At 41.9% G+C, this 12,456-nt stretch overlaps 1 protein-coding gene across 2 annotated transcripts in view; it reads left to right on the top strand.

The window, feature by feature from the left end:
• Nucleotides 1-12,456, top strand: part of POPDC3 (popeye domain cAMP effector 3) — an 18,369-nt gene continuing 5,913 nt past the window's right edge. Inside the window, exon 1 of one of the 2 annotated variants that reach the window (XM_082730542.1) lies at nt 1-489. The gene's annotated coding sequence lies outside the window, so the exon portion shown is untranslated. The remainder of the gene's footprint in view (nt 490-12,456) is intronic. The other variant, XM_082730541.1, reaches the window with a different exon arrangement.

Raw genomic sequence — 12,456 nt, forward strand, 5'->3', positions numbered from 1 at the left:
ACGCCGGCCGGGTGGGCGGCGTGGAGTGCGCGAGCCGGACGCCGGGGGCTTCGGCGCCGGGCAGCCCGACTCAGCGCGCTCGGCTGGGAAACTTCTGTAGGCGCAAGGCCGGAGCTCTGCGCAGGGTCGGGGAACGAAAGGTAAGGAGGGGAGCCCGGGGGCGCCTCGGCGGCCGCCTTCCGGGAGCTATCCGCACCCTCGCACCTAGCGCGCTTTGGTGCAACTTTGCTGGCGCGACTTCTACCCCGGCCCCGCCCCAGGTTGGGGGCTGCGAGGCCGCCGACCCCCCGGGACCGCCTTTGCTTCGCCGCCCTGTGCCCCGCGCTGCCAGCACCGCCGCTCCGCTCCCGGCCCCGCTCCCGGCCCGGCTCGGGCCAATTCGAGCCCCGGAGTCCGGGTGGCGCCGCTCGCAGCTCCGCCGGCTGAGAGTCCGCGGCTGAGGGCTCCGCGCGCACCAGCCCCTGGCAACTCCAGTCGTCTGCTCTCGAGGTGAATCTTTCCCCCAGATCTTCTGTTTGCCCCCCTCTTGCCCAGGCACCCTGGAGCCCAAAGAAAGGGGCCAGATTTTCGAGGGAGAAAAGCTGGTCCAAGGGGCCCTGACAGTCTTAGGGTTCGTGGGGAAGTGCAGCGGCTGGGAGTTCCTTTCCCTGTCTGCTAAGGGCCTGATTAGGGTCAGTGTTTTCACACTGAGTTGGGGACACGGGAAAGCTGCCTCATCAAAGGTCAAGCTGACCTGTTTTCTCTACTTGGGGATCCACCTTGGGAAAAAAAAGAAGGAAGGAAGGAAACAAAACCACCAAATTACCTAATCACCAAGGTCAGTTACAGAGGTATAATGCATTGTGAGGGTCTGTATTTTAGGAAAAGATTAAAGGCACAGAATCAAAATACAGTAATAGGGCTATGCCCCCCCCCCCAAAAATGTTTTAGCCAGGAAACATTTTTAAAATATGAAAAAGTTCTACATGTGACTTATAAATGGAAAAGCACAATTAGAAGCCCACTTTTGAACGTAATTTAACTTGATTTAGTAAACATTTAGAATGGGACAATCTTCCTTCCTGACTTTTTATTCTAATTCTTGTACTTGGGTTTGAATTTGCAAGCTTGGACATAAAAATTGAATTTTATGGAGCCTTAAAAAATTATTGGTCCCTGTTCATAGTAAGGTTTGGTGGTGGCTATTTTCTGTTCTTTTTAATATTAGGGAGTATTGCGTGGTCATGTTCCTTGCATGACAGGACAGTAACCTGGCATTGTTCTTTGAGCCCAAAGTAAACTAAACAAGAACTACATGAAACTAAATACAAACAAAACAAAAATTAGATCTCCTTCCACATTACAGAATGAAGAGGTCTAGCTGATCTCAGATGATTTTAAGGCTCTTTTCCTTCCCCGAAGACCAGAGAGTTTAGGATAGAAATACAAACTGAAATGTAGAGTAAGATATTTTCTGTTCCAAAATTTTATACTCATAAACTGGGAGACACTGGAGAACTGAGTTTTTTTCATCTCAATAGTGTCTCAAAATAGCTGAATCATCGTGCATCCTGTGCTTCTAAATGGTGACATTCTTTGCTTATTAAATCAAAACATGTGCTGGAAAACCAAACTCCCAGGCTTCTTAACCACAAGACTGACTAAGCATTGACACATTGGAGCATTCACGCCTGCTTATTTTGAAACAGTCAAGATCAAGAATGGTTATGAAGTATTGGCTGTAGTGTATGAGTGTAAGAACACATCAGCAACATGGCAGGCAAGAAGTTTCAAAACTGCTTTGGAAAATATCCAAATGATGGATCGATCTGCAAGCCTGCAAATTGCAGTTGAAATTGGTTTTTATAATTATGGTTGTTGGCCAACTGAGATTGGGAACTATAGAGAGTAAGTCAGAATTGACAAGAGTATATTGAATCATTAATTAGATTTTTTTTTTTTTGAGGAAAAGGGAAAATGTTTCTGTTACCCAAGTAGTTACAAGAGAATGTCTTAAAGTGCAAGTTATAACAAGCATTTTTATTTAAGATTTTATTTATTTATTGGTTAGAGAGAGAGAGACAAAGAGCACAAGCAGGGGGAGGGGCAGACAGAGAGAGAAGCAGGCTCTCTGTTAAGCAAGGAGCCAGATGCGGAACTCGATTCCAGGACCTGGGAATCATGGCCAGAGCAGAAGGCAGACACTTAAACGGACTGAGCCACCTAGGCATCCTATTATAGGCATTTTCTAAAAAATTAAATAAATTACCGAAAGTTGTTGACCTAGAGCAATGCTGGATCACCCTCTGACCCAAAGAATACAAAGACTGATTCACACAGACCCAACATGAGACCTTCTCATTTTGTTCTTCTTCACTTGTATTCTTCAACAGAATAATAAACTCTGGTGACTCTTATACACACTATGAAATTGGTTCTAGAAAGATAATCAACTGGCTGAGCCTAGACTAGAATCTTCATTGCTCTGGGCCTCATTTTTCACTCCAGACCATGCTGATAAAACCACTGAGGTTGCGGAGGTGTTGTGACTCCTGAACAGGTCAGTAAATGGAAGACCTGGTGACTGGCACGTTGTCAGAACACAACTAGTCATAATTTTCCCTGTCTCCCTAAGTAGGTGTTTGTTGATTGACTGAACAAACTATAGGATGAACAGTAGGTACAGTTTTTGCTTTTATTTATTTTTTTTAAAGATTTTATTTATTTATTTGACAGAGATCACAAGCAGGCAGAGAGGCAGGCAGAGAGAGAGGAGGAAGCAGCCTCCCCGCTGAGCAGAGAGCCCGATGCGGGGCTCGATCCCAGGACCCTGAGATCATGACCCGAGCTGAAGGCAGCGGCTCAACCCACTGAGCCACCCAGGCGCCCCCAGTTTTTGCTTTTTAATTCAAAAACTCTGTGTAGCAAAATCTTGATAATAGTTGAGTCTGGATAATCAGTATATGGAGATTTATTATCTAGTATTTTATCTATCTTTGTATGTGTTTACTCATAAGAAAAAGAATTTAATCATGGACCTGGAAAAAATGCATAAGATACATTTCTAATCTTGCACTGCACTTTAAATTGCAATTTTAAAATTATTCTATATGGCTTGGAAGGATAGACACAATTATATATAAGGAGTGAGTGGGTGGAGAATGGTACTTGAGAATAATCCATGGGGATCTTCAATTTCTGAGGAATTTTTTTATTATAAAAAAGACTTTTGGGGCACCTGGGTGGCTCAGTGGGTTAGGCCGCTGCCTTCGGCTCGGGTCGTGATCTCAGGGTCCTGGGATCCAGTCCCGCATTGGGCTTAGCGGGGAGCCTGCTTCCCTCTCTCTCTCTGCCTGCCTCTCCATCTACTTGTGATTTCTCTCTGTCAAATAAATACATAAAAAAAAAAAAAAATCTAAAAAAAAAAAAGACTTTCAAAATGACAATGATGTTTGTTATTGCTGGTCATTGGGTTCATGGATTTTAGTACTTTGAAATTTTTTTATTTAAAAATTTTCAAATTAATATAAAATCACCTTATTTTATAAAATTGTTATAAAGAATGCAAACAATACAGATATATACAAAGACAAAAGTAATGTATCCTCCATTCAGAAATCATCATCTTTAACATTAAGTGTAGATGGTTCCATGTCTTTCCTTGCATTTGTACAAATAGAAGGATATAGATCATGTATTTATTAATACATATGTATTAATATGTAACATATTACTCTGGGGACACAAATAATGTGTATAATCTAGGGTTGGTTTGTCTAATTGTTTGTGTTCAATCTTTGATGGACATTCTAGAAAACTAGCTTGTTTGAATTTTCATTTATGAGACTTTAGACTATCTCTTAAAATATAGTATTTATTTAAAAATTTAGTATGCAGGGACGCCTTGGTGGCTCAGTGGATTAAGCCTCTGCCTTCGGCTTGGTCATGATCTCAGGATCCTGGGATCAAGCCCCACATCGGGCTTTCTGCTCAGCAGGGAGCCTGTTTCCCTCTCTCTCTGCCTGCATCTCTGCCTATTTGTGATCTCTCTCTGTCAAATAAATAAATAAAATCTTTTTAAAAAAATTTAGTATGCAGTAACTAACTTTAAATGAGTCTTACATAACTTAGGTTTATTTGCATATAAGAGATATTTTTAGCTATTTAAAATAGATCTCATAATTTGAAAGTAAGCTTAAATTGTATCAACATTTGAATTTCACTAAAATGCAAGCTCCAGGAGGGCAGGGATTTATTGAATTATTGCATATTAATTAACAATATTTTTCTGGCCATTTGAAATTTCATGACATAGTCAATTATGTTATACTGTTTGTTTTGAAATTAAGCATCATGTCAATGCAAGGGAAATATTAGGGAACAATTTAAGCATAGCACAGATTTTTTGCTTGCTCGTGGATCATTTACTCAACCAGAATACCAGATGAATATATTAAGCTATAACCTGCTGACTTGAGCCATATAGGAATACACAACGCACAAATACCCGTACACCTGAAACATCTGCCAGCTACCTTGGTTCACCACAGGTCATCCTGCAAGAGTGGGTTCTGCTATTCTTTTGCAGTGGCACACTTTTCTGTATAAAAACACAACCTTCAGCATCCTGAGAATGTCTAAGCATCTTGATTCAACATGTCAAATAGTGCATACAAAAGGAAAGGTTCAATAATGAAGAGAAACTTGAAATAATCAAACATTTCAAAAGAATCAGGAGAATATGTATATTTCCAGAAATAAGGGAATGGCCTACATTGCTTATCCACAGGCAGTGCTGCCACAATAATAGGAACATCTGTGGTTGGAATAACTTCCAAGTGTTACAAGTCAAGAAAAACAAGACCGAAAGAAATAGAAGAAATGGAAAGATTGTAGAGCATGTGGATTGAGGACCAAACAAGAAACAGTCTCCCACAATCAAAGAGAAAGCTCCTATCTCTGTGCAAACACCTTGAAAGGAAATCTCCATACCCTGCAGAAGTGCTCCTTTTACCACTAGTGGTGGCTAGTTTGGTGGTTTCAAACATCACTGGCCCTGATGTGTGGTCCACCTGGTTTATCTGGCCAGAAAAAATGAAAAAGACTCTACCCAGTTAGCTAGATCACATGAGCTTGTTAGGCATGTGAGAGAGAAACATGAGAACCTGAACTTCATAAACATAGAAAGGTGAGTTCATTTGCTGCATATAGGTCACTTGGAGGAAAAGGAAGTGAAGGTGTCTACCTTTGATTCATATCAAGAGAAGACCATTTAATGGATCCATGGATCCGGCTTGTCTTGCATTTTTCATCATGAATGTCTGGTGAACTTACTGCTTGACATGATAGCAGCTGCTCGAAAGTGAATGGCCTGCTTGTGCCAGGTTTACTGCTGTTTCGTCAGATTGAGAATTATAGGACACTGATTGGTCCAACATGGGTCCACCATCCATTCCTTGTTGCTCAAAAAGTTGTAATTTCTTTTTTTTTTTTTTAAGATTTAATTTTTTTATTTCACAGAGAGAGAGAACACAAGCAGGGGGAGAGGCAGAGGAGGAGGGAGAAGCAGGCTCCTGCAGAGCAGGGGAAGCCTGATATGGGACTTAATCCCAGGACTCTGGAATCATGACCTGAGCTGAAGGCAGTGGCTTAACCCACTGAGCCACACAGGTGCCCCCAAAAAGTTGGAGGCAAAAAAGTTTTGGGGGCAAAAATGCCACCCAGGTGCCCCCAAAAAGTTGGGGGCAAAAAAGTAATTTCTTAAGAAGACTTTTAAATTCACTGAATCTAGAACCAAAGGGAGAAAACAAGAATGTTACTGATTTGTTCCCGTAAGTCCAGATATTTAGATTCAAACTGCACATGAAGCAGTGTGTCATTATTTGCATCTCTGTCTGGGAGTGATTCTGAGCTCTATCATTTGTGTATCCTTAGGCAACCTCCTTTACTTCCCTGTACCTCAGTTTTCTCATCTGTAAAACAGGGACAACAGAACTGTATATTTCAAAAAGTTGTAAGGATTAAATGACACAATATTTTAGTATTCTTAGAAACATGCCTGGCACATAGTAAATGCTTAGTAAATGTCCAGTGCTGGTAGTAACGGTGGTAGTAGCAGTCATAGTAGTAAATGAGGTTCAAGAAGATGGCAATGAGATATTGCATTAATTCCCCATCGCTCAACTCATCTGAATGTCATGGAGTCACACAATGAGAAGAATTACAGAGCTATTTATTTGAGTTTCTGTAATCTGTCTTTTGAGTGTTAATCTCTAGATGTGTCTGAGACATCAAGTATTTGCCCTATGCATATGGCTTGGTTTTGCAAAGAACTAAGCTGGAAGTCACCCAAGGAAACTTGGTATTCCAGGAATTTTGGAGATTGTATATGAATGACATAATTATTCTGGAAATTGCCCATGTGTCCAAATGCTTGACAGTGTTGGGTGTCTGACTCCACTAAGAAGAACCTGTAATGTATAGCTGGGAACCACTGTGAATTTACATGTAATTCCCAGGGCCGTTCTTGGTGTCTTGTTTTCCAGATACTATTCTTCAAAAGTATTACTGTTCTTACCTGATTTTCCTGATTTAAAGCTAGCAAAGATTTCATGTCTTCTTCCAACTCCATCATAAAATGCAGATTATTAGATTAATGAAAGTCTTGTATAGTAAGTACTCATAATTGGGTGTGTGTATTAGTTGCCTACTGCTTTATAACAGAGTACAACAAATAGTGGCTGAAAACACCACAGACTCATTATCGCATAGTTTTTGTGGGTCAGGAGTCCAGGCACAGCTGAACTGGCACACTGCACTCCTCGTTTGGAGTCCAAGGCCCTCTTCCAAGATTTTCAGGTGGTTGGCAGAATTCAGCTCCTTGTTGTAGGACTGATATTCCCGTTATCTTGGTCACTGTTAGTTGGGGACTACTTTCAGCTCACAGAGACAGTCCTTGGGTTGTGACCCCCATAAGCAGTTCACAGCATGGTATCTGCTTTCTTCCAGACCAGTAGGAAAATGACTCTCTAATTTCCCCTCTCTAGTCCTACAATCTATATAGATTAATAATCACAGGTGATTATTCTAGCACCATTTGCCATATAATGTTAATCAAGAAAGCCTCTGTCCCATCTCATTCACAGATCTGCCACACTCAAGGAGAGAGGATTATAGCATGTGTAAACCAATGAGACAGGAATCTTGGGGGCCATCTTACAATTTTGCCTATGTGATAAAGTGAGAAATCAGACACAGCAGCAGGTAATCAAATGGACATTAGCAAAGATATGAGAATCAGAGAAGTCCGGCGCGGGCTGTAGGCACATTCTTTAATTTTCTCGAGTCTCAAGAGAAGCCAAGTTCTCATTGGTATGGAAGGTCAAAGGCATATTCCAGCCTGGAAGCCTAGTCATACATGAAGAAACTCGTATATTATATGAAAACAAAGGCTGGTATAGACCCTGTGGAATCCAGAAGACCACAATTCAATCTCCACTACAAAATTTATGAGATTATCTGTCTGGGATTTCCAATGTATTCCATGAGGTATCATCAGAAGATGAAATGAGAAAATGAAACAATGGGATATAGTTGCTTGGGAAAGTGTAATTCTCCCAAGGCAAAAGGAAAAAGTAGTGACTTCCTTGGTAGGATAAAGAGGCCAAGAGCTATAGTGAGTTTGGCCACCACCTATGTAGGCAGAAACCAGATGGCGACATCTATGCCATGGATAACATCTGATGATTGTAGCATGTGAATATTGTAGCCAATATCATTTACATTTATATCAACTCTCTGTTCTTAATCTTAGATAATTCTTCCATATTTATACACTTATACATTATACATATGCACTGTTTGCCCAGTGTCATGCCAAGTCTTTTTCATTTCCTTTCTCTGTTAGTTGAGAGGCTCTAGACCAGCACTGTCCAAGAGAAAGATAATGCAAGTCACATACGTAATTTTAAATTTTCTAATAGCGACATTGAAAAATAAGACATGGGCAGAATTAACTTTAATGTTTTATTTAACCCAGTATTTCTAAAACATAATCATTTCAGCCTATAGTCAATATAAATGTTATAATGACATATTCTTTATCTTTATGCTAAGTCTTTGAAATCCACGTATATAACATATCTCAATTCAGGCCAGCCACATAGGGCTAATGGCTACCATATTGGACAGCACAACTCTAGAGTTCTAGCTAAGGCCTCGGCTCATGGGCATTTAATTTCAACTCTCATTTTCTCTGTGCTCACTTTCTAGCTCCTCTTGCCAACCCCAGGCTTTCTTCAGTATTGCCTTGCGCAATAGGAACTATTGTCCTGCCTATTTTCTGCTGTGAACTCTGCAGGTATACCAAGAATATTCGGTTAATTGAGGATGAAACTGTGTTCCCCTTTCCTCTGATTTCTTCCCAAACTTTGGGATCTCTTAAAATTCCAAAGGGTCTTCAACCCTTCTTTGATCCTCTGTCTCAAGACATTTCTTCCTTTCACTTCTCCCTCACAGTAGAATATATGCTTTCCTGTCTTTCTATGTCCAACATCTAAATCATTGATTCAGGTATTAGATCTCACTGGGGCTTCTTACTTTTTCCAAAATTATTCTGAATACTGCATTTACAGCTGGGCATTGTTATCCTTATCAGTCATTGAACGTTTATTGAAGACTCACTCTGTGCTAGACAGAGGGGAATTCCATAAATATTTCCATACACACACACGTAAAATAACCAACCAAGGGCACCTGGGTGGCTCAGTTGGTTAAGCAATTGCCTTCAGCTCAGGTCATGATCCTGGAGTACCAGGATCGAGTCCCACATCGGGCTCCCAGCTCCATGGGGAGTCTGCTGCTCCCTCTGACCTTCTCCCCTCTCGTGCTCTTTCTCTCTCAAATAAATAAATAAAATCTTTTTAAAAAATAAATAATCAACCAATAAAGCTGACATATGACCAAATATATATGGCCAATGATCAATATATATATAAAATGGTCAGTATAACATAACATATGATGGAAGCCATGTTGACAGATAATAAAGGCCATAAAATTTCAGAGCTAGAAGGTGCAATTCAGGCCACCCTGTTAAGGAAAGCCTGCTGCAAAATATCCACAAGGCTTGCGCCCTCTTGGAATCATGAGTGGCAAGGAAGGAAAATGCTTCCCCACCTGAGCAAAGCATGGGAATGAGAACACACAAGGCAAAATGTGCCTTTCCAGCTCCTTCAAAATAGGAATTAAAATCAGATCCTTTACCGTACAGGCTGTTCTGGTGTCTCTCAACCTCACCATCCCCCAACAGTTCTTAACCCTGGTTGCTCATCAGAAAATGCCAGTGCCTGGGCCTCACCACAGTCAGTAAGTAATTAAGTGAGCAGTCTCTAGAGTGGGGCCCCAATCATAAACGCAGTGTTAAGACCTGCAGTCTGAATTCTGTTCCACTACTCGGCTCTATATTTGAAGCCATGCTAGGAAAAGTCTTCTATTCCTTACCACATAGAGTCATGTTATTTTAGAGCCAAAAGGGACCTCACATTATTTTGTCCACCTTCCATTTTACCAATGAGGAAACAGGTCTAGTAAGATTAAAATCACACAGCTCTTTAGGGGCACGGCTAAAACTAGAACTTTGCTTTTAAGTAACACTGTCAGCCGAACCGAGCAGACGCAGAATGGAGCACTAACACCAGCACTACTGGCCCCGGCAGACAGTGACGATCAAAAGCACAAGAGTAACCAGCACAGAAGGACAGCCAGTGGTCAGCCAGGAAGGAACAAAGCAAAGGTCCGGCAAACAAACAAGGATAATTCAGAAACCATGCAGGAACAACATAAAACAATGACCTTCAAACTTGAATGTGCATCAGAATCAACTGGGAACTAATTGGAAGGGCATCTTCTTGGGTCCCTTCCAGGCTCAGCAATTCTAGGGTGGGGCCAGGGAAGGGACAGTCTAACAAGCCACCCGGGTGACACTTAACATCAGTGACTTGAGGATACCTGCTGGGAAGCACTAAATACTAATCTGAGGTACAAGAGTAACATTGTCCTCCAGGGATGGCTTCTTGGCCATTGGAAAGTAAAGACTCAAGGGTGGGTTGGTTATGAGGGTACCCCTACCAGCCGTAGGAGATCAGGACCTGGATAGGGAAGAACAACTGAGATCACCCCTGCAGGAATAAGTATATTTAGAATTTGAAATTTAAAGTTGGGTAGCCACCGACAGTAACATTTGTATTTGTGTATTGAACTGTAATCCTCTGGGTGAAAGAAAGTTTTTAAAAAACTGAATTCTCCAAAAGGCTCAGCTTTGTAAAAGACAAGCCACAAGTACGGTGACACCATCTCTCTATTATTTTTAAATTTGCCAAGAAGTTTTAATATAGATTTCCTCATCTGAATCTTCGAGCCCCCTTTAGAGTGGACCGAATAAGTGATACTACCTCTGCTTGACTGATGAATAAACATGCCTGAATTTATCTAAGCAACAAGGAGGGAATGAATGCTTACATTCTCTAAACCCGGCTACTGTGGAAGCAGAATAATAAATGTGGTGTAGTCTGTGAGCTTCGGAATCAGGCAGGACTGTGTGGAATGTTAGTCCCCGTATGAGCAAGGGGACCTGAAACAATTTGCTTACCTTCTCTGGGTTTCGATTTTTCTCATCTGTAAGATGGAGATGTAGTACCTTCCCCAGAGGGTTGTTGTGAAGGTTAGGTGAGGTAATTTCTAAATACTTCCGGCAAGTAGGTCCTGAGTAAGTATACCTCCTTGAGAATAAGTAGAGAAAACCAGCTTTAAGCAAATGATTATTTTTGTATATGGAACACATACCAAAGTTAGGATCTATTCCAATTAATGAGTAGAATATTGATGGCATTTTTATCTTCTGGGTTGCCTAGCAACCAAAACTAACGCAATACCACAAGCTACGAGAGTTGTTGTTTTTAATCAGATTAAAATTCCACTGCTCTTAAGGAACTCAATTTCTATGAAGACAAAAGGATTCCCCTATGAGTTTGGAGCTGTGCCAGACGTTTAAATAAGCAGTGTCCCACCTCCTCAGTGATTTTGTACCAAACTTCCTTGGATGTTGGAATAGTCCCTACTTCTTTTCCCCTGGGTGACAGAAGATTTTAGATCATCCATTAAATCGGAGAGAAAATAGGCATGGATAAGGCAGCCTGCTTGCCCCTGGATAGCAGGGTACTCAATCAACGCTCCCCGAGGGCCAGAAATACAAAAACATTTGTCTTTGCCCCTTAAGAGTTTCAGAAGCTAGGAGAGGAAGTCCGCCAGTGTTGAATAATAATACAGCAAATTATTTCACGAGTGCCTTTGTAGGTCTATCTCCCTGGCTCCGCGGTGAGCATTACGGATGGAGCCGTACATGTGGATATGGAAGGTCTTAAATATTTGGTGTTAGGATTATTATTTTCCTGGCAAACCAATCCGGACAGAATATCCCACTGTGTCCCAACACGTTCATATCCGATTCCCAGCCTTGAAAGGTGACCCTGCGTGCTGGTGAGGGCATGGCATTGAGCGGACTGGGACTCCTACCTAGCCACTGGGACTTCCTGCCTCTCTTACCTCAAGCCCGTGACTTGGCCAATCTTGTGCCCTGCTTTTCTCATTTGCAAGCAGGGCAACGAGCCTCCCTCACGGCAACGAGTCTAATGCAATGAGATATTAAACGTACAAGTTTTAAATAGATAAACCCAATTTCAGAGCTAGTCTTAATCCGTTGGTCCCAATTCTCCATCATATTTCATGGACCATGCTCATACCTGTCTTTAAGGTTCCTCTCTAACTTATTCCTCTGTAACTCAGGGCCTTACAATCTAAGGAGTAGAAAGGGGGGAGCTGGGAATTATTGTGTTTATTTGCACTTAATTTGTGTCTCCATTATTTGTCCATGTGCTCATTTCTCTTGCGGGGAAGGTGGGCTTTGTTGCTGGAGAATCTATTGTGCTACTTCAGCATCTCAACGTTTATTTACCCAAAAACAGGACTTACGGCCTCCAGGCCTTCTAAGCAGGCAGCTGGCTGATGAATCACGTACAGTCAGAGAGTGCTGCTGGCACACATCAGAGCAACACTCACACCCGTCACCTGCCCCTGTCAGTTCTTTCTCTTCTAATAAAATACATCTGTTTTGGTGACTGAATAAAAACACACCAAGTGGAGAAAGGCTGGGTGTGGAGTAATTTAATCAGGGCAAGTCAGCACTCCGTGTTGCTGTGTGGAGTGATACAGGATCAAGGATAGGAAGATGATTTGGTAGCAGCTTCTTGAAACAGAAGCCGCTGGAAAGGACCGGAAGCACAGTTCCTCTGATGAGCACAATGGGTCACCCTCCTGGAATGCAGGTGGCCCAGTCTGTCCCCCAAGTCCCGATCGTCAGGGGACAAGATTCCCAGAAGCTCCCTTCTGCATTGCCGCATAGGTTTTACATGGCCCTTCTCT

This window comes from Mustela nivalis, assembly GCF_964662115.1.
Source record: "Mustela nivalis genome assembly, chromosome: 5".
NCBI classification, from domain to species: Eukaryota; Metazoa; Chordata; class Mammalia; order Carnivora; family Mustelidae; genus Mustela; species Mustela nivalis.